Genomic DNA, 23291 nt, shown 5'->3' with positions numbered 1-23291 from the left:
ACTGGACCTTTAAGCTGTCTGCCTTCCTTTACTATGTACCATAATCAGTTTACATTGTATCCTGCTATTTACAAGAGTAGACTAAAGTTTAATCTAATGACTACCATATTAATTAAAAGAATGAGAAACCAAGAGATCCACTGATATTTACAATGTATAAGAGTACAAAAAGCGAAACACAAAAACAGATCTGCTATTTTACTTTAAAACCAGCAGCATCAGCAAGAGGTGGAGGTAGATGGTATCAGGTAAAAACAGGCAATTAATACCAGGTGTGCCAGCTGATTACTCAGTAGCATTAATTAGACTGATGATGTCACAGGCCTCTTTAAAGAGCTTTTTCACAGCAGACATTTTGACTTGTCACAGCGGGAAAAGCACAGGTGTAACATTAACAATGGCTCACTCCCACTCAAGTGTCCAAGATAGCCATAGTGTTGAAACATCATGCACTAAAGCAGGGTCATGAATTTGGAAAACTTAATTCCGACTACACATTCCCATTGATCACAAGCAACAATGTTCTGGTGATGCATACTGTGGTGTAGGCAGAAATACAAAAGTGGGTGGGCCATCTTTTCCCAGAAAAGCTGACTTATGAAAAGTTAAAGAAGACAAAAGAACAAACATCGCCAAACTGAAAAAACAAAGGCAATAATAGTAAAACACTGCCTATCCAACATGCTCAACCAACAGAGCATCAGTCTATAAAGGCTGTAGACAACAGTATATCCTACCCAGTCTAAGATACAGTATATTTGCACCAGCAAGACCAGTTGCACATCGGCTTTACAGTGCAACTATTTTAACTATTTTATTTCACAAAGTGGCAACTAAACATAAAGCTAGGCCCAGAGGTGTTAACTTAGACAGATATCCCTCCAGAAGAGTTCCACAGACTTGTAGAATCAATGCAAATGCTGAGGAACATCATTCTTCAAAAACATATTCCCTCATTTGGTGTTTTGATGATGGTGGTGGAGAGTGCTGTCTAACACATCAGTACACAATGTCTCATAGGTGTTCAACTGGGTTGAGATCTGGTGACTGTGAAGGCCATAGCATATGATTTACATTATTTTCATACACATCAAACCATTCAGTGACCCCTCGTGCCCTGTGAATTGGGGAATTGTCATCCTGGAAGAGACCACTCCCATCAGGATAGAAATTTTTCATCATAGGATAAAGGTGATCACTCAGAACAACTTTGTATTGATTAGCAGTGACCCTTTCCTCTAAGGAGACAAGTGGACCCAAACCATGCCAGCAAAATGCCCCCCACAGCATAACAGAGCCACCAGATCCCCTCACTATAGGGGTCTAGCATTCAGACCTGTACCAGTTTTTCCTTTAATTTGTCACCTGTCTGTACATAAAAATTTAGCTGTGAATGTGGTCCATAAATGGCAACGGTTCACCTTCTGATATATATCAGAAGGTGAACCCATAGCTGTGAGAGCATGATTTCAGTTAGGGATGCAGGGGATGCTGACTGTTAAACACCCCCTCCCAAAAAAATGTTTGAGTTTATCAAATACTTGCAGTGATCTCACCTCAGCAGAAACGATAAGTTCACACACACACACAGTCTCGGTTCATGCAGTGAAACTGTTTGAAGTAAAGCTACCGTCCTCCTGATAAATCCTGAGCTCCATCAGAGCTGCCTAAAAAATTTATTTCAGAAGCTAAAAGTTTAATTCTGTTCCCTCTGGAGAGTTTTCTCTGTCCTGTTAAGTTGATAACTACAGTTTTTAGTAGTCTGGCTGCTGCTGACAATTCTAAGCGGCATGTGTCAACCAGGTCTGTGAATCACGCATCTCACGACCGGTTCTTTTCCCCATTCCACTATCTTTATGAGCAGGGTTTTAATTTGCCAGACTGGCTCACACATGACAGAAAAAAATAATTACTGCAACAACACAAATGGGCCTATAGGTTGGCAGCCACCTTGAGGCTGCAGCATCTCAAGCAACCCTACTTCCTGCGGCTATGGGTGAACCCGCCTCAGGCTGACCGGGAGAAAGCACTAAACCACCAGGGAGCAAGAGGATGGGCTGACCTCGTTGTGGGCTGATGGGTCTGGTGGACTCTAATCTCTATGAACAGATTTCTGCATAGGAATGCAGAATCTGTAGACAACGGGACACGATTTTGATACCAGAAGCATTGTGGTTTTCGTTTGTAGTCTGAGTAGTATTGACCACATTGATCACATTTGAGTGGGCTTTGGTTGCATTCAGGTAAACAGTCCGTGTACAGAGCAAAAGAGGAGGCATGCATTGGTCAAAATGCAATCTTGCAATGCAATCCATCGCCTATTGTCTATTGGCCCAGATATCCGTTATTCGGATATCTGCTGGCTAGACCGGAAGCCCCGAAATCGTCATCAGATAGATAGCCGATGGGTTTTGAGATTGGGTGGACTGGGTTGATGGAGGCAGTGGCGTTTTCCTCCAGTTTTTTCAAGTAACACATTAAAAACTTTATTTAGCCATTGTAGTAGCATTAATGTTACATCGCCTGAAAAGCCAGCTAGTTGGCTCAAGGCAGCTCAGGAGGGTCTGCATGTCAGAATCAAAGCAACTAATTACATTCCTGAGACTTCCTACAAATGATTTCATGACAAATTCAACACACACGTCAAGTCAACAATAAATCAAGTTTAAATTTATTTCTTTATATATATTTTTTTATAATTATTATTACAAAATGGATTTTGGTCAAATTTGGCTGAGTGGGCCAGTGAATAATGTGGGTGGACCAGTGCCGCCCAGGTCCATTACTGGCTACACGCCTGGATGCACTCAAATATGTTCCAGACTCTGTGTTACTCAACTATTCAACACCTGTAAGGCTGCAGTGCTGCATTACTGCAAACAATGTGTCAACAATGCGTCTCCCAGCCTCTGCATCATGCTGCAGGTGCCCATACTTCGTTCTGTATGCCTTTAGCCTGCAGATTTCTACACTATTTGTCATGGCTGCTGTCCGCCACAGGGTTCAGTGGGAGTCAACAGCGGAGCGTCTAGTAAATGGCCGCGGCTTCTGTGTTGCACCCTGGCTAGCCCACCCCCCCTTCACCCCTCAACAGAGCAACACAGACAGCTCATTTATCTTCTTTCCAAGCTTCTACCAGGTATTCCTAATGGCCTATCCCCACTTCCAGCACATCTCTTCTTCTTATCTTCCTCCTCCTTCTTCCCATGTGGGCTTGCAACAATAGTTACAAAAAAGAGGGAATTCTGGCTTTTTCCATGAAATAGGATTGATCAGCAGGTTGAAGCTGATATGTCCTTCTGTTTTTATCTGCGTAGGCTTGGATTCATTTATTTAGGGCCCAAAAGAACATGCACAATTAAGGAAAAAGGATAAGTAATACCAATATACCTTTCCTTAGGAAGGAAAAAAATTTGAATACAAGTGCATTATTTCATCCTGTATTGTACAGTAAATCCATGTGAGTCTATAGACGTTGCTATGCAGCTGATTCAATGCAGCATTTAAATAATGTTTCCCATTTTCAGATGCCAGAGTACATGTAGGTATTTTCAGCTTAACACATGGGGTGCTTTTGTAAAGGAAGCCAGTGTGAGCTATAAAAGCCTTCAGGCCATGAGTTATTATTCTTTTCTTTTTTTTCTTGTGAAATTTGCACCCCTTTCAGCATGGACAAAACATGGTCCAATGATGAAAGGTGTTACAAAACTCACTGTGTCTTGTGAGGCTGATTCAGATATAATCAGAGCTGTTCAATTTACCTGTAGAGTGATGTACTGTAGATCCAAAGGTTGAAGGGTGCATGTGAAAGGTTGCCTTTTAGAGATGCAGAAAGAGAAAAAGAAAGAGGGAAATGAGAGATTTGTTTGATTTTAATGTGTAGAAACCTGCAGCCCAGGCTGGTAAAAGACCAAAAACATCTATAATTTACTACCTGCTCTTTCCCCCACTGAAGCTTATTGTGTCTTTGTCCTTAGAGAAAAGAGACAAATTTAAAGCTAAACTTATAACCAAATTTGTTTTTTTCATTTCAGGGCTGATGATATCTGTGCTGTTTGTTCTATTTCCTTTCAGGAATTGAACTGTATCACAGGACACAGGAGTAAAATATTAAAGCAAAATGTAAGCACAAAACTTAATATTGCCTTTGGGTTCCCACTGTGAGGAGATGTGAAATTCAGCCCACAGGAGATTGTAGAAAAAACTTTCCTTGGCTCAAGTTAACTCAATTAACCTCCCTGGCTGGCGCTGTAAGGACGTCAGTGATATGACATCCAGCCTGACGAATGGTGTTTGAGGGTACCAAAATTAAGCTATGACAACCAAATTGTCATTCTTGTCTTGCAACTTGGAGGCTTGCAACTTTTGATGGCTTTAATGACTTCCATTACCAAAGAAGGATGTGCTGCTAGCGCTAATGGTCCATCGTGGGAGGAAAACCTTGAGGTCAACACTCCCACCTTGAACATGTCGGCCCAGATGAGCCAGATTAATTGCAACAATCACTGTGATGTCCTTCTGTTTTTCAAAGTTTTCTCACCGCTAAGGGCTCAGGTTTTTATTTGTGTGATATGTCATTTAGTTGCTAAGTAACTGAAGTGAAAAGAACAGTCTCTACAGTACAAAATCTGACATATTCCTTATAAAAACACATAGGCTGGCTTGGTGTGAGAACAGTGAAGAGGAAGAGGGGGTGGTTACATTGAAAGTTCAAATTTGGAGCATATGGCTTGGAGTGCATGGGAACAAAACCCTTTATGGCATATATGGGTATGTAAATGCACATATGTACTGTACATATTACTATAATTTTCCATGTCACTGCCTCAGGACAAAACATGGACTCCCAGTATGACAACTTGTGGGAATCTCCTCTCCTAGCAATTTTCTGCTTGCTGATGGCATTGGCACAGAGCTGCATTTTACTGCAGGAAGTAATCACTTGGCCTGTGTTATGGGAGCTAATAGTAATGGGATTGGACTTTACCTACTTCATTTGGCATTTGCGTTGTCTGTCCTGGCCATCTCCAAGCCAGGACCAACAGCTTGCTGTGCTTGGCAAGTGTTATGCATTAATTTCCTGCACCAGAGGGAAGTGTGAAGTAGTGTCAGTGTGGCAAGTTTATGCTCTCATCTTTGACACAGCGCAGTTTTTCTCCTTCCTGTGTTGGTTCTTGATGTTATGTATCAGAGTTGTTTTGAGCCGACAAGCAAAAGACAGTTCAACCTTACACAGTTTCCTTGAGAATCACACTTAAACCACAATCGTCATGAGACTCTGCCTAACAGATGTAGGATGCCCTCTGGAGAAAATCTATTTCTGTGATCGATGGTGTAAGCATGGGTCTTGACAGCAGTGATGGGCATGGGAAACCAATAAAAATCTAAATTAACGTCAGTGAAAATTGCTGCCATTAACCTCATGTTTTTTAAGCAGATTTTTTTTGTTAATTTTATCAACATTTTGCTTTTTCATACAAGGAGCACTCATGCATGTAGCATTAAACGGCCTTGAAAAGACTTAAAAGTTTTACACAGACGGAAAATGGATTCAAGTGTTGCTCTGTGGATTAGTAGAAAGACATAATTGACAAGCAACCATCTCGACAGTGCGGCCATTATAAAGGACAGATAAAGAGTCCAAAATGAAGGAAGCTACCATAGCTTACTCCACACAGGCATGGTCTGCAGACAGTTATCAGACAGAAGTCAGTCGTACAGAAGTATGGTACAAATGTGTCTTTTGAATTAACTGTTTGAAGTTAAATTGTCCCGTTCGCTTACAAGCTTTGAGACCATTTTACTCTCTTCAATAACTCTTTTGTGAACAAAATGATGTAAAATTCTAACAACATAATGTCAGGGGGAGTTAACGGCCCAGTACAGAGAAAATAGAAAGAAGCTGGAAAGCTATTGTGACTGACTAACACACATGGATGAATTTCGTTGTGCCACTCGCTGCTGCTACCGGGCCTTTACACAAAAAACACTGATTTTATCCACTGTTTATCTCAAACCCAGCTGACATTGAGTCATGAGAAATGTGTCTGTTTGTTAGATAAAATTTATTTTTAATGTAAGCCACAGTCACTGGGGACAAAGTAAAGCTCAGTCAGTACAGATGAAGCAACAGTAAGAAATCTCTTGCTACAACATAAAGAACCCTCGAGGAAAAATTTGTGGCTGCTGACAAATAAATCAATTCTCAGATGGACCGTTAGCTTGTGGTATCTAAAGTAGCAGCACCACATGAGGGGATTTTACCAATAACTGACGATAAGTGCCATCACCATGGCGTTCATTAACATGGTCTTTATTAAAACATCAGCAATCATTACAGTGACAACAAAGAGGCAATCAGGGGCCTCATTTGTTAAGTGATTTCCTATTTAATTTGTAAATGTGTATATGCCATGTGCAAGGTAGGAGTGGCATGTATGTGGATCTCAAAATAAAAAGAAATTTTTGCACTGTTATTCATGAAACTACATTTAAATGAATCGCCATCCTGACATCAGAACGATTTTCTAATTAGGAATACCCGACTGGTTACTGAATTACTAAACGCAGCTGCACACCCAACTCAATTAGAAGTCTGCCTGAGAGACTGAGTCTGCATCAAACACAACCAGCTCCTGCATAGTTCACACTACGAACATCACGGGTTTGCATACGCACTGATAATCGGTTGGTAATTTGATTAAGTCTTGCCTCATTTTGATTATCGCAATGTAAGTAAGATCATAATCAGAGCACGGCTGGATTTAATCTCTCAATTTATCTGGCAATGTAAACACTGTAGTTTTAATGATGTTATCTTTTGACCCACATGCAGAGATAATGTGTATCTAATTATTCACAGAAACTGCATTATAGTGTATCCATGGCAGAGAGCCACTATGACTATGACTTATGAATCTGATCTTATTGGTCAATCACTTTACAGGATGTCACTCAATATAAGTGATAATTTCCTCACAATGACTCATTGCAATAGAAAAAGAATAGCATTATAATACAGTGACAAAGTCATGCATTCAGAACTTTACTTAAGTAAAAGTACTTAAGTATCATCATCAAAATGTGTATAAAGTAATAGTAAACATATTTGTTCTAATTTTCAGGATGTATTGTATATATTATATTGTTGAATCATTATTACTAATCCATTAATTTGTAAGCAGCATTTTAATTCTGCAGCCAGTTAAGTCAAAACCAATTTTAATTACAGTGAACAGAACTCCCTGCGCACAGCCAGTATTTTCAAGCAGGTGCTGGTTGGTTGCAAGAGCATATTAGGTTAAAAGTAAAAATAAACCACCACACACTGAAATGACTTTACTGTGACTTTATTAGGAGTGAACAACGTGTTTGGCCTGTAGCTTCTTCAGGTTCACTCAGCGAAAATGCAATTTTAATTACCTTACATATTGTTGGGCAGTCTCATCTATAGGATACAGCAACATGTCCCATCTTGTAAGCTGATCATATATTTTGTATATTAAATCTTAATCTTCAAATTCGAATTACTCATCATGTAGCAATCAATGAAATGTAAAAAAAAAAAAAAACGTATTCCACATAGCTACATTACTAACTATTAATTTTACTTTTGCTACTCAGTTTCATCAAAGGTGCCTTCAGACAACTCCGAAGCCTCAATACCCACATGATACGTATTCTGCATATAATATGTAGAAAACGAAAACATGACATCATGGTTGAAAAAGCAGCTGCCCCACGTTTTAGACGTATTTACAGACCACTGAATGGTAGTTTAACGTTAGCTTAACAAAGCGGCACTTTAAGAAACCCCTTTTAACAGTGAAGCTGTCGGGTTCACGCACCCTCCAGCTCTGAACAGAATTAGTGATTCCTGAACGCAGGCTTACCGGTGAGTGGATAACGTTAGCAAGCCAGCAACAAACAAACAACATACAAAGACGACAACTTGGGAGTTACCAGGAGTTTTGATAAATGCTACTGTAGCTGCCTTGCCCAACTTCCAGTCCCTGCCCCAGGCTAACGTGTCCAGTCTGTCCACTGAATGCAGTCCTGGGGTGTATCAAAAATCACTGTTTTTACTATATAATGCACTATATTTACCCTTTGCCATTTTATGTGAGTGTCTAAACTCAATTTATCCAATATAGAGTGCCCTCACACTATATATAGTCCTCAGACTATACCCCAATGGAACAACAAGTAGTAATTATCGTTGTGCATCTCATGTCCGAAATCTTGATGTGCTGCTCACTACTGAGTAAACTGTTGAGTGTCTGTTGTACAGGGCGTAGCGAATGAGTGAAAGAGGGAATGATTTGGGACACAGCACCCATCGGCAACATGGAACTGCAGCAGCAGCAATGATACAAGCTGATTAAATCTACAGTTACCACTTAAATTGTCAATAATCATAATAGAATAGCAGGGTGTTCATCAGGTTTTAGTTAACACCAATGACTCAGTGGGAATCAGATTATTAAGACCTAAGAAATCAGCAGTTCAGGTTGATCCTGGCAGTACTATCTGGGACGGTGGCACTTCTCCGCACTTGCGTCACAGCTGCTGTCTCTATTAATGGGAGATATGGAAAAACATGCGACTCAGTCACGCTGCCCACGTCTCCCACATTTCCTCTGCTCTCTGATTTCCTTCTGCCTCCGTTTGCCAAGTCTCTGCACATTGGAGTCCAAACCGAGGAGAAGAGGAGAGACATTCATCCGTCATCCTTGTTGACACCTCATTATGAAAATGGTGATCTCTGAGGCCAAACCACATGGCACCGTGGTGTGAAGCCGCCTGCTGCTGGCTCCGTTCACGGAGAGACGGAGAGAGTCCGCAAGTCGACAGGGGCAGTCAGAGGGTACTGCTTTAGCCTTGGCAATGTGAGAAAATATGTGTGGTGACAGAAAGAAAGACAAAGGCTTATTAAAAAAGGTGGCAATATTTTGAAACTATAAATCAGACTGAAATGACAACTCATAAGCACAGAGGTTGAAAATATCACACGACTCTTCAAAGGATATCCAAGATCAAGCCTTATCTAGCTCCTTGAGTCAAAATTGCTTACTTTTTCCCAGACGATGAATGTGCCCTTCACAGTGTGGCATCAAAGCAGCATTAGATGTTGATTAAACTCAACAAAAACAGAAAAAAAGGCTTCACTCTGAACACATCAGAGTTCCACTGATGCCACAGACTTCAGTGATGCAGTCAGAGATAAAAACACGTTTTTGGATTTTGCACTGCATGCACTTTTGGGGAGATCAATGTTGTTTGGGGAAAAAAATTATCATAAGTTTTTCTTCAAGTAAGAATACGTCACTTTTGAAAGAAGAAAGAACAAGTTACTCCTCTGACGAATTGGAGGTACGTAGATGTCCACGCAGAGCCTACACGTACACCCTCTGATGATGAAATTTACGCCATGCGGACTCTTGCGTACTCACAGACGCAGAAGGCATAATTTCAGCTTTTTTGCTGCTACAGTCTTGCTTGATCTGTATGACCAGAGGCTTAAAAAGTATTCTACAAAGCTACATTATTAATTACTCAACAGCAAGAGTAATTAGTTTCAATTCTCACTGCTTTACTTTTGTTACTCAGTTTCATCAAAGGTGCCTTCAAACAACTCCAAAGCCTCAATACCCACATGATACATGTTCTGTAATTCATGTGTAGAAAAAGAAAACATGACATCATGGTTGAAAAAGCAGCCGACCTATGTTTGAGAGGTATTTACAGACCATTGAACAGTACGTTTACGTTAGCTTAACAAAGCAGCACTCTAGAAATCTCCTACTCACAGTGAAGCTGTTGGGTTCACACACACACACACACACACACATTCTTAACGGAATGGGGTGATTCCTGAATATAGGCTTACCAATGAGTGAATAACGTTAGCAAGATAGCTAAGAACAAACAACATACAAACTGAGGAGTTACCAGGAGCTCTGATGACAAAATTTATGTCATGCGGACATGGAAGGCATCATTTCAGCTGTAGAGATTTTGCTGCTGCTGTATGACCAGTAGCTTATGGTAGCTAACATAAGGAAACCCTAGATAGATATTTCAGTGTAACTGATGTTATTTAGCTAGTTTTTTGACATTATTCTTTGCTTGTGCTATTGTTACATTATGTTTGAGCATGTCACAGATAAACATTTCAATAATCATGGTGTATTTACATCTTGTTTGATTTTTGTGATACAACTATTGTAATGTTCTGTGTCATGCTAAATTAAAGTCAAGTATAGCAGTAGCACAAGTATAGAAATATTATAACGACAACAAACTGACTCAGTAATGTCTATTATCAGGCAGCAATATCTATCTAAAGTCTAGCTAATCATTAGCAACCATAAACTACTGTTTTAACTCCAAGTAATTTATTCATTCAAAGTCTCTAAAGGCTCCCAAACTGAGATGGAACATAAACCATGACATTACAGCCAACTGAATACCCCTCTCCTTTACCTCTGCCTTTCAAACGTGTAGGAGAACCTACAGTGGGCGGTAGCGAAAAATGTGAAAGGCCCTTTCTAGAACCAGTGTTTGGTTTGTTTGTTCTGGGCTACTGTAGAAACATGGCAGCCTCTGTAGAAGAAGACCTACTCCCTATGTAGATATAAAGACCTCATTCCAAGGTGACAAAAACACAGCAATTCTTCAGGTGATTATACACTAATTAAAACATACTTATGAATATTATATTCCATTTCTGCCAAGCACGTTCCGATACATGCCACTAACTTCTACACACTGCACCTTTAATGTGTTCTAATGTTTTGGCTGAACAAACATGGACTTAAGCTGTGTAGCCTTTGTAGTTGTACATGACTGGAAGTTAGATATTACATCTCATTTCTGTTCATTCTTAGTGACTTTGATTTCAGCATATTTTGATTTTCCTTTCCTACCTTGTACTTCATATCTATTATAGAGATCAACTTTTGTTAACAACAAGTTATATAACAACATGAATATCCTTATCCATATTCAATATAGTGTGCAAGAAAAAAAAATAGCTTTGCAGTCATGTCATAAAAAAGGAGAATGGAAAGCTGCACACTCATAACTCTGGTGCATTTATTTCAAGCAGTAAAGATCAGTGATTCAGCAAATCATGTAAATGTACTGCAACAGCTGGGCAATTTAGGTTTAGCAAATGTTACTCGGGAGTCTAAAAGTTGGAGACTGCTCTGTGGTGCAGAGGAATAATATATATCAGGCTTTGGATATAGACACAACACTTTAATGTTGTGTTGGACACACTGCTTTTTATTGTTGGACTGTATGGCCACATTATGCTGTGTTTTGTCAGCTGACAACCTATATTAAATACTCAAGTTGATAAGGTTTAACGCTTACTGAACCTGCTTATGTCTCCTTCTTCTTTTTTTTTTTTTTAAATAACACTTCAGTTATTATCCTTTCTGCATGGAAAAGATGAGACAATGACTTTTTAAGTAGCTTAGTATTTTTACCGGCTTTCATGTCTGCTTAAGTAAAATGTCAAAAATATGGCAAAGTGTCTAACTCTGAAAGTAATTTTAGCACTTTTCTTAGAGTGGCAGATGAAATATGAAATGTAATTTGACTAATCTGGGAGAAACTTCTTTCTATGACTGATCCTGCAGAAAGGTTTTGACTTGAGTTGCCTGGTGGGATGCTGTCAATCATCCTGACAGGCACAGGGCCCAAGGGACTGAAAGCAAGAAGGAATAACATAAGTAGGACCTTGAGGGTTTGCTAGATTCAGGGCACCTGAAACATCCATATAAAGTAGAGGCTAAAAGTGTAGCACTTCCTCTGGCTTCTGACGTTCATCAGTTCTCCAAAAAGAAATAGCATTACAGTTGAATAAAACTTGAGGAACCCCTCCAGTCATCTTTCAAGACACACAAAATATTCTGCTTGGAATAATAAATTGTGTCCAATATGTTTTTTCCCCCAAAAAGTTCAATTACCTTGTTTAAAAAATCCTCAAAATGACATCTCCTCCTTCACTTTCATTAAAAATCCAGACTCTATGAATTAACAAATATCGTTCATTTCAAAAGTTGAACTGCTGGATACAAGACATCTCTTACTTGTGTTTGTGCACTGGAGGCTTCAAGTTTCCACATCACACTTATGTACAATAGTTGTATGCAGGATCACGATTGTCTCCAAACTAGCTGTGATGTCACAGATCATGCTGGTAGGCCCACCCCTTGAACTCAGATTCAAGATGAGCACAGAGAAACTTTCTTCATCCAGCAGATGAATGTGACAACAGCCTTCTAGTGTCAACATACATCAATCTGCACAGTGAAGTTCAAACATCCAACTGAAGGAACCAGAAGAAAAAAAACACACATTTTTGACTAGGAGGGACTTTGAAGGAGGTTCTCTCCTGGTGGTTGTTGTTTCCATTGAAACACATTATGTCTCAAGGGAAGGTTCTTCTTTGAATCTCCACTGGTTGCCTGGCAACCTCAAGGTGGTGACTACACTCCAGGATGTCCAGGATCTGGCCTTGAAATAACCCAGCACATACCTCCCGTAAAACCTTAATTCGTCATTTTTTCCTTTACCTAAGCTAACGGACAGCTGGTTATAGCCCTATATTCAACAGATATAAGAGTGGTATGATTTTCCTATCGAAGACGAAAACGAATGAATGTATTTCTCAAAATGTCATTCAAAAATAATTTTAAAGAAAAAGACCTTTCACTGATCTCAGTCTACTGGTTTTGAATGTTTTTCTGTGATCAACATCTGCTGCAGCAGTATTAGCATTTGACACCTGACACAGTCACATGCCGGAGCTCCTATTTCACTGTGCAAATGTTTTTGTGACCTTCAAGGAGTATCATGCTAAGGGGTGAGGTATGAACCTACAAACAGTTAACTTAATTATTCAACAAGTCCTATGTAAATGTCTTGAGTCAATAAGCCTTGTTTGCTTAAAAGGTTTGTTCCACATGTTATGCGATGTGCTTCTTCAAAGGTTTTTTTTTTCTCAATTCAGGATACAGATTGTCTTTCTGTTTCTCCACAGCTGTTAACCCACCAGGTGCTATACACATGCAGACCAAACATGACCAAAATTAGTTTTGTTTCAATGATTGTTGGGAGAGGGGAGGGAAAGAAGAGAAAGAGAAAGGTCTCCCTTGAAGTGAAGGTCAGAATTAATATGTGCGCAAGCTTCATAATTAGCTTTTTAGGAGATTTGGATGAATTGTGGTCTGACAGCTTCAAAGATGCAGGCTGGCCTCCTAAAGAGGAAAATAAAGGTTACTCTTTTTTGTGTAGCTAGATTAATCTGCACCTCTCATGTGTACAACTTTATGTCTAAAAACTGCTCAGTGCATACTGTAAGAAAAAATACAATGAATGTCGCCTGTGGGAAATTTGGGTTTTCAGTGATGGAATACAGGAAAGAAAAATATGAAGAAAAGAGCAGATGAGGGTATTAAAATTGTATGAATGAAAATTACAGTTTGTGTACAGGCTTTTCAAAATAACAACAGTGTGAAATACTTAAAAAACCCAGAAATATTGAGATAGGTGTAAGAAAATATTTTTGTAATGGGCATTTTTGTATATTCATGCTACAGGCAATGTGCATATATGGCCTTTGTGCTGTAAAAAATAATCCCTCTTCCATTTTGTCATGTACATCATGTTCAGATTCGCACACTGTATGACATCACTAGCTGTTCACAAAATCAAAACTCAAGACGGAAGTACCATACATACAGGAAATCCAGTATTTTCTGTATGACGTCTCCTTAGACCCAACACTACATCCCAAATGCAGTCCAGTGGAAGCAAAATGCCATAAAAAGAGCACTCATTTCTCATTCATGGTTCAAAGAAATATGATAATTTCCTGAAATTTCACAGAGAAGATAATGGCTCTGTTTGAAATGTTTACACAGTTTTCCCCCAAAGAGGGACGACAGCCACGGATAAACAGGCTGCATATGTCTTCTCCCAGCCTCATAAATGAACATCCACAAACAGTTTGAATGCTCTTGATTTAGGTAGCCACAGCATGAATTACAGCTCCCGCCTTCTGCTGCTTTCTTCCTCTGCTGCTGTACAGCGTTTCAACGTCAGCTTGGCTTATTTTCTATGCAGTGAGCGGAAACAAAGCAGAAAGCCAGTCATGCGAGAAGCCTTCTTTTATTGCCGCTGGAGGAAATCCCATTTGAAATAAATACAAATTTTAAATGGTTTTATGTTTTTCTCTGATTGTTCTTCTTTCTCTTCTCTTATGGGAACAAAATCCTGAGAGCTGACATCACTTGTGCGCTATATGACTTTTGCTGCAGTATTTCAGTGATAGGACTTTAATCAGGCGAGAATGAGGCAACCACACACATCACAAAGTGTAGGGAACTCTGGGTAAGAAATAGCCTTCAGACAATTAAAACCCTTGATTGGAGCTATGACCTATGTGATCACATGGGTAATGACTTTGGCCGATCATTGCATTGAACTAATTTTGGACCTTAACTTACCTATCTAACGGTTTCTTTTTATAATGAGCATTACAGTTTCACAGATCCACTTGAGTGGCTGTAGACTCTGTAGACTCAACCTGTGAAATTCTGCACATTGCATACAGTATGTGGACTTCCTATTTCATGTTTATTACACACAGATTTAACACCCAACTCCAACCTTCTCTACCCATCTGGCTGTGAAACAGAGAAAACTTGTGACAAAGGCCTACAAACAGAACATGAGGTTTAATTACAATAAATGCTTTCTCCATCTGTTTCATGTGCGACTATGGCTACAGGCATTTCTGCATAATTTGTAATTGTCCCATATGTTTTATGTATTATCGTCATATATTTTAATTTCTTATATTATGGTTTCCATTCTACACTGCGTCTATATCTTGAAGGATGTGTGAGTGTTTGTGGGTGGATATTAACTTCCTGTACTGTTTTTGGATTGTCTCTGTTTTCACACAAGTGACACAAGTGAATTTCCTTTTTGGCTAATAGTTAAACCATTATCCAACCATTATCATTTCTTTGGAGATGTATCCACCTAAAGTATGAAACTCCAATATTCTTCTTTTAGCTTTGTGTTTGGTCTGCACTGACTCCTGAGGGAAACATCTGACTGCTAAATGTTCCACTACGTTCACCAGCTAGCCGCTAACATTATTTGTCTGTTGAGCAGGTAGCGAACAGTGAGTTTGTGAACCAGAACATTAAAGATGTAGGCCTGAAAACCAAAGCAATGAGCTAAAAGACAATAAAAAAGCTCAGAGGATAACTGCAGAGTTGGGTAATAATTCTCTGTGGATTCATTACTACGAGTGACCCCTTTCACATGCAAGAAGTCATGTGATCCTTTGTTGATATAAAATTATTGATTATAGCTGCTTTAAGTCAAGTTCAATTTAACTTGAAGTTGTGATGCACATGTCTAGCAAAGACACACAAATGGAAAGGGAGGGGGGCATATTTTCTTAAATGCTTACAACTCTAAACTTCACACACCTTTTTGCAAAGAGCTGCCCGTTTATCATAATGCTAATTGTCTTCAGACAGCATCACCATCATGATAATGGCAGTTATATCAGGCACCACTTTATCTGAAATGTCCACACTATTATTATAATCATCTGTCCTCAAGAGGCAGGGCACCTTCAAAAGTGATGAATCAAGCTTCTTCTGTCAGATATGTGGCATTTTGTTTCAATGCGTGTTGTTGCAGTCAAATATCTTTGGTCCTCGACAAGGTTTTGCAAACCATTTACAACATTACAAGACTGAAACAAAAGTTCAATAGCTCAAGAAAGAACTGGCTTTTCTAAGACAGCTTTTTCAGAAATGAATTCACACTGCATGACTCTAAAGAATAGCCCATTTATGGAAATGAGGTAGAGCCCACTTTTTTCCCTTCCATCACTCCACCTAACCGTGAAAGACTGGTCTGAGAGTTGAATGAATTATACTCCAGTCAGAGGAAATACTTTCAACTCAAAGTTGCTTAAGCCTTATGACTATCAACTTTCTGTCTGTCGGTTTGCCTGTTTAGCTGCTAGACTTCTTACATTTCTGTAGACAGAAGAGCAATATTCAATTATTTTTGAAGGCACACAGAAGTCAGATGTTTCATGAAAACATTTTGTTGTCTGACAATTAGCCTATCTAGTTCACACAAGGGGACTAATAATTTATTCATCTTGTAAAGTGACTTTTTACATGCTTGTTAATCTGTTTTTTTATTGCCTGTTCTCTATAATTCTCTGTATCCCAGGAAATAAAGGTGCCTCAAAGCTTTTTTATTCAGTTATTCACAAGGGGCTTCAGAAAAATAATAACTCCCAATGTGGGACTGCTGAGTGATGATTTAATCTCATCCTTTTTGTGCCTTCAGACACTGATTTATTTATGAGAGCTTCTTTGGAAATAATCAGAGTTCAGATGACAATAAATACTGCAGCTTTCTGAGCCTGCATGCCAGTAGCGCTGCCAATAGCTTCCCACTGATCACAGTTTTAGAAATAAGATCATTCTAAGGTACCTTTGAAATAAATTAATCCAAGTTTAGCAAGTGTGGTGTGTGTGCTGATACTGAAGGGATGTCTGACAAAATACCAAGTAGGCCTTTCACCCTCAGTTACCTGCCTTTCTCTCACCCTCTTAAGCTGTACTTAGCTCAATGCAAGAGTACTCCAAACTAACCAGACTGTGAAGGGAACATCTTCCACCAACAGCTTTTGGACTTGAGTGAGATTTACTTTGTACCTTAAATCCAGTGGAACTTTCACCAGAGGTATTTTACACAACACATTTGTGCAGCCAGACTTTTTCTTGGACATTGTTTTGAAAAGTTCGCTGTCTGTCTGATATCTTACAGCAATAGTTTTTTGGAAAACATGCGGATTCAATTCTGAGTTTGATGAGAAGATTGTTACCACTCTTTTGTCTGTGTGCTAAATATGAAGCTAGAGCCAGTAGGTGATTAGCCTAGCTCAATCTTAAAACCAGGAGTGCTCTGAGATGAATACTTTCAGGTCATTTTTACATTGTGGTTCATGTGCAGATTAAACGAACAAGATACAATGTGTTAATTGGTGAGCTTTAAGGGTGCTAGTGGGTGTCATTTTGAGCTTTGGATTTCCATTCTGGTTCATGATTCTTGTGCAATGATGTTTTTTGGGGGGGTTTTTTCTCATTTCAAGATATAGACACTCATTTTAATTAAAATCTTTCATTTCTTTGATTACTGTTGGAGATAGATTGAAATGTTTTCACATATCTTAAGATAATAGGTTTAAAAAAAAAAACCTCAATTATAACAGAAGTGACTTCGTAAAATTGTTACATAATCATAATCAGTGTAGCCTCTTCAAATCTAAGGGACTCAAATGATGCTACTCCCTATTGATCATCCCTATTGAAATTTTTAGATGGGGGAATGTGTAACAGGACTGAGTAAAAACCTGAGGACACGACGAAAATGTGTATTTTAACCAACATATTATGACTTTTCCAATTAGAAAATGTATTTTATGTCTAAATGGGAAATAGAGTCACACAATAATACAATAAAAAATAAAGATTTCTGAAGGGAAGGATTATATTTCATGATGAAGTGTAGTGTTAGAGAGTGGTGACGGGCTAAAATCCTATTTTCTCAGTGTTCTAGGTAGTTTTTATTAAGGTTTTACATGATGTATCTTCAATTAGAACAAAGTGCAGGACACTTTGCTTGATAATATTAAGTATTATACACATACTTTTCATGCTTATTTATGCACGTAATGTCCTGGGAACGTAAAAGGCACCGATTTGGGGGAATGGCCCATAAGCGTCTACTCATGTCAGCCATAAGCAATTGCCATTAAAGTTTTTGGCTAGTGCAAGTGCTTGAACAACAGAAAAACTAGAATATAAATTAAAGAAATCATTCAGCATTTTAGGAAATACACTTAATTACTTTCTCGGTGAGAGTTAAATGAGATGATCAATATCACTCTCAAGTCTGAAGTGGGACCAATCTTCTTATCTAACTCTCTGCAAGAAGCCAAATAATTTCTTTCTTTAAGGGTTTGTAAGGAAAGATAGAAACTCGAGATAATCGATGTGTGCCTGTTGCTAAGAGTCAAAGCTCATTATTATGAGATTTCCCTGGGACACCAAAATTATGACTGAATTATTTGAGTGATGACTGTAAAATACCCTTAATGTTCTTCTTGTATTACTATTATTAAAGAGAAACTAGAGCCATTTGACAGCGCCACAAAAGAGAGCAGTGATTATTTTGTAGTTTTAGACCAATAATTTCCATCTGCCTTAAAGTCAAAGACCTCATGATTGATTTAGAGTTGAATTCATTTTAGCACCAGCAGGAAATTCTAATTATTTCAAGATTAATGGGTAATTTACCACCAGCCATTACTGGCTGGAGAGAGGGTGAAGAATTTAAGTAAATTTACATACATTCATATTTAAACTCAACTGCACAGTAGCTTTATTTTCAACCACCAAAACAGCGGAGAGGCTGTGATTCATAGGAGCTACTTGACTCACAGAAAGGAACAGGGGCTTTGTTTTCACATTCAGTGCGATGCTTTGTTCTTCTTGTCTCTCCACAACAAATGCTTCTCCCTGCTCTCAGCGCTTCAGCATTTCCCCTGATTATAATCAATGTGTGTGGGTGTTGTGCGTTTTTTTTAAGTGTTTGCACCCCCTCATTTCTCCATCCCTTCAGGTAATCAGGTAGCTGACCGCCTCGATATGCCCCGGGTGCCACACTCCCCTCTGTCCTGCATGCTGTCACACATGCCACGTGGGCGAAACACATTGATTTGAACTGGTAGATGTGTGTGTTTTTGTGTGGGTGTGTGTTTGTCATGATCGTAATCACAGAAACACAGAAAATCACGTATTTAAAGCTCATCCATGAAGTTTACATCTTACTATTTTGGAGACATTTTTCACGTAATTGCAGATTTTTTCCTTTGCCTCTGAGGACCTGTGTAAATATAGTTACTGTAATTGCCACTAAGCAACATTTGATTGGCATGAGCCTGAATGTGAAGATTTCAACTAAAAGTATTACCTCCAATTTAAACTCAATGGATTTTTATATCTGAAATCAATGCTGTTTTATGAGAACTTCTCCAGGTTCTCATTTCAACTTTTTCTTTCTCACAGTTTGACTCAGCTTCACCTGGAAGTCTAACATCAGTGTGAACGTATCAGAATAAAACACAAAGACTGTGACATGTTTGATCTTCAGACTTTACTGAAATAAAAACCTTTGGGCACTGAACTTTTCAAACCGACAGCTGATTTTAAACCAAGGTATTGTGAACATACTGGATGTTGGTCCTGCCTCAAATTTGTGACATGTTGTGTGCATGTGCAGGGAGGATGGGGATGTTAGAATATGTTGGTAATGTACATGTGTGGCCTATAAAAGGTAGTCAGTTGCTGATTTAAACGTCCGGTTCAGTAGAAATAAGCCTATGCAAGCATTGCATAAGGTTAATAGCTCAGCAGCTAACGATTTACAACAGAGTTAATATATAAAGATTTCTGTGGCTTTCGCTGTCTTATTATTTATTGGATATGTATATATAACAATGATTTCAGTCACCAGTAAGTGGCATCTTACTGTTTAAAGCTACTAATTTAGTTTTAGGATTTGGTGTTGAATATTTGTTTGTAAATTAATATCTTTTTACTGTGACCTGGGAACAGAGTTCCATGTTTTTGGGACTGTGTACAAATAGAAAACATTGCTAAGAGACAGGCAGTTCGCTTGTGAAGTTTTCAACGTCTAGGGCACTAAGCTAACAGTGATAAGCAGGTAACACAACTAGCCAGTAAATACAGTTAAAAGGTGTAATTCAGTAGGAGATTGTCAACATGTAAAATAATAAATGAGCAAACTGTGAAAGGCACAAACTGGAGTTTAGGCTTGAAGTACACAGTTCTGTTAAGTGAACTCAGAGTCTAAAATGAATCTATGGTTTATAGCAACACTGCAGGTTAATGTGGTTACAGGCTCATTCACAGTCTAGATCGATAGCAGAGCTGATTCATGTTGACTTAACACGAACATTATTATCAACAGTTTTGCTGATGATTGTCATAAATATGTTTTGCACAGGTAAATGGTAGGTTAGTGGGCGTTTTAACTACCTAACACTGTATCATATGTGCTGCAAATTAAATTAAATGTCACTACAAAACCGTCACCTGAAGAAAAGATGTACACCTTGTCATTTCTTTCTGCTAGGCAATCTAATTCTGTCTGACTGACCTTTATAATGGATTTCCTATCTTGTGTGTCTTGAATGTGATGATGCTATTCCATTTCCACAACGCTGAGATTTGCTTTCCTCAAGTAGGAGTAAGATGATGATAATGTCAGCTTTAATTAAACAAAATGGCACGGGGCTTAATTATTTGTCCACTGCAGTATTTTTAAGTGTACTAAATGTGATTCTGTGCTGCAGATCAGACTGATTAACAGCCACAGATGTGTGCTGGTATCCTTCAGTGCAAGATGAAGAGTGGTTATCCTGTAGTCTCTAAGGCAACCCATGTTAACCTCAGAGCCATTTCAAAGTAAAAAAAAAAGAAGAGATTGAAAGCAAAGTAGAATTCTTACACGTGTAACAGGCAACTGAAAAGTGTGGAAAGTATGCATTGAAGGAAAACTTTCCTGTGACATGTCAATGCCATGAGTCACTTATAGCACAGATATGGTACACTATTGTGAATGATACATGCAGTGGAAAACTTTAAGTAATACAGAGGCAAGGAGCGTAAAGGACCTTGAAAATGAGATTTACAAAGAGCAATATCTGCTAAGTGTCTGGTGTAGCCGGGAGCATCTCACAAGCCATCTGGCAATTGTGACGTTTTACAGATTCTTGGACACGTACAAAAAAAAAAAATCGATGAGTTTCTGTGCTTCCTGCATTACTCACCTCTCATAGGTCCTGTTCACATTAACATGTGTCTTGAGTGATCCGATCACAAGTTCTGAGGACATCAGTTCACACCTGGCATTAGAGTGCGTCTCCACTTGTGATTGGATCTCACTTCCCCACTCTGTATGCATATCAACACGTACATCATTTCCCTTTGCAAAGACCAAATGTGTTATTGTTTGCAAAGACCTTTGGGTGTAGACAAATCAAAATTCTGCAGTCCAAATGGAGGTCATACGGCATGTTTTGTGTGTACTTCTTGTTGTTTTGCACTTAAATATGATGTCATTTGCGTACAAATGAGTGCGTACTTCAGCTTACACAGAGGAGTCAGTTGAGTAGGCGGTCCTTCAAAGTGGCCCAATGTGTCCTGGGCCACTTTGAAGGACCTCATTTCCAAATGTGGTCTGAGCAATCAGATCTCAAAGCGTCCTCAATGGCCCTGTTTACACCTGGTATTGACATGCGTCTTGGGTGATCCAATCACAAGTGGACGGCTTTAAGTACGTCTGTTTACACCTGGTATTAACATGCGACTCCAAATGCGTCCTGAGTGACCACTTGTGATCGGATCTCACTTCCCCACTCTATATGCAAATAAACACGGACATCATTTCCGTTTTCAAAGACCAATTCGTTCGTTTTTAACCAGCGGGAGGACCAGACCGGTTCCGCCCCGTCCAAAGCTGTGTTCAACTTGTTTGATAACAGGATAAACATTCAGGATATATATTAATATTCCACGTCGGAATAGAGAGAGGGAGAGAGAGAGTTATATGCAGTGATCTACTTGCAGCTGCGTCTCTCCATTCAGAGACACTATGCGCATTTACGTACAAGACACAGTGGCATAAATTCATTGATTATTTAAATCTCTGACACGCCGACAGTATCGGTCAGGATCTAATGTTAATTAATGTTCCGTGTTCTTCTACACATCCAACAGATTAGCTGTTACTCACACACTAAAGCAGCTGTCCTCCTGATAAATCCTGAGCTTATTATGTCGAGCAGCGCAGCTAAACTAAAAACTGTTGTTATCAACTTAACAGGACAGATGAAACTATCCAGCTATGTTCAGAGACAGACAAGCAAAAAGTTAATGGTTTAATTTCTATTCTAATTGTCGATTTGAACCGGTTGAAACCGGTTGGGGGAACCAGAAAAACAGGAAAAAACGAGTGGTCGATTACGTTTTTAATTCACATGAAAAACAAAATAATTTGTTTATCCTGTTATCAAACAGGTTGAACAGCTTTGGACGGAGGGTTGTGTGCCCAGTCTGCCAGAAAATAGAGGACGTCGGTTGAGTAGGCGGTCCTTCAATGTGGCCCAGGACGCATTGCGTTTACACTACTAAAAGAATGTGGCCTTATGCGGCCCAGACCACCTCCGAATGTGGTCTGAGTGATCGGATCTCAATCCGTCCTAAATGCGTCTTGGGTGCGTTTACACCTTTATTTAGAGCTGTCCACTTGTGATCAGATTACCCAAGACAGATGTTAATACCAGGTGTAAACAGGGCCAATGTGTCTTGGGTGCATTCACACCTGTGCTTAGAGCTGTCCACTTGTGATCAGATCACCCAAGGTGCCTTGTAATACCAGGTGTGAACAGAGCCATAGTGTCAGTTTATCACATGGAGATTCAGATAGACCAGCTGCCTCAGCGGCCTGCACCAAGAAACCAAAAGAGAATGTGTACAGCATGTGTAGTGTCCATACAGTATATCCATGTTGTTGTGCTTTAACTGCTATGCAACACAAAACGTCTTGGACAATGTGCCCATTGAGAATTAAACTTAGCTTACATTTTCCATAATACCTGCTTGTCCCCTATAGAAAGGGGTTTAACTTTGTCACCTGTTGATATTGATATCAGTGAGAAAAGGAAACAGAAAGAAAATGCAGCCACAACACACTAGCTGACAGCCATCTATTACTTTAAGTACATAATGAGTTTGAAATATTATATGCTGCCATTCTTTACACTATGGTATGGAAAACCTGCGGCTAGAAAACTGAGCCACCTGAGAAACCGCGTTGAAAAAAACCCCCATCACCTCCATTGTCTTTCTCCTCATGACACTTGACCTCTAAGTACTGCAAAACGATCAAGATTTGCATGACAACAAACAGGAACAGCAGCCGCCCAAGGCATCACACGTACCTCAGGGATGTGACCAGCATGTCAACACGTCATGACTATTTGTTTATCTGGAGCAACTGAAACCATGATTGAAGAGAAATGTAACATATATATTCTTCATATATATAAATATTAACCAATTAGATCTACTTATTTACTTGAA

At 39.1% G+C, this 23291-nt stretch overlaps 1 long non-coding RNA gene across 1 annotated transcript; it reads right to left on the bottom strand.

The window, feature by feature from the left end:
* Positions 1–1594: 1594 nt before the first annotated feature.
* LOC122976768 lies at positions 1595–22126 on the bottom strand. Its single transcript, XR_006401037.1, has 4 exons — positions 21947–22126; positions 19724–19729; positions 12728–12731; positions 1595–1611 (listed from the first exon to the last, which is right to left on the bottom strand). It is a non-coding gene; the product is annotated as an uncharacterized LOC122976768 (long non-coding RNA).
* Positions 22127–23291: the final 1165 nt, after the last annotated feature.

The sequence above is a fragment of the Thunnus albacares genome, chromosome 24, assembly GCF_914725855.1.
Source record: "Thunnus albacares chromosome 24, fThuAlb1.1, whole genome shotgun sequence".
Lineage (NCBI taxonomy): Eukaryota > Metazoa > Chordata > Actinopteri > Scombriformes > Scombridae > Thunnus > Thunnus albacares.
This window is presented reverse-complemented; position numbering and strand designations above follow the sequence as displayed.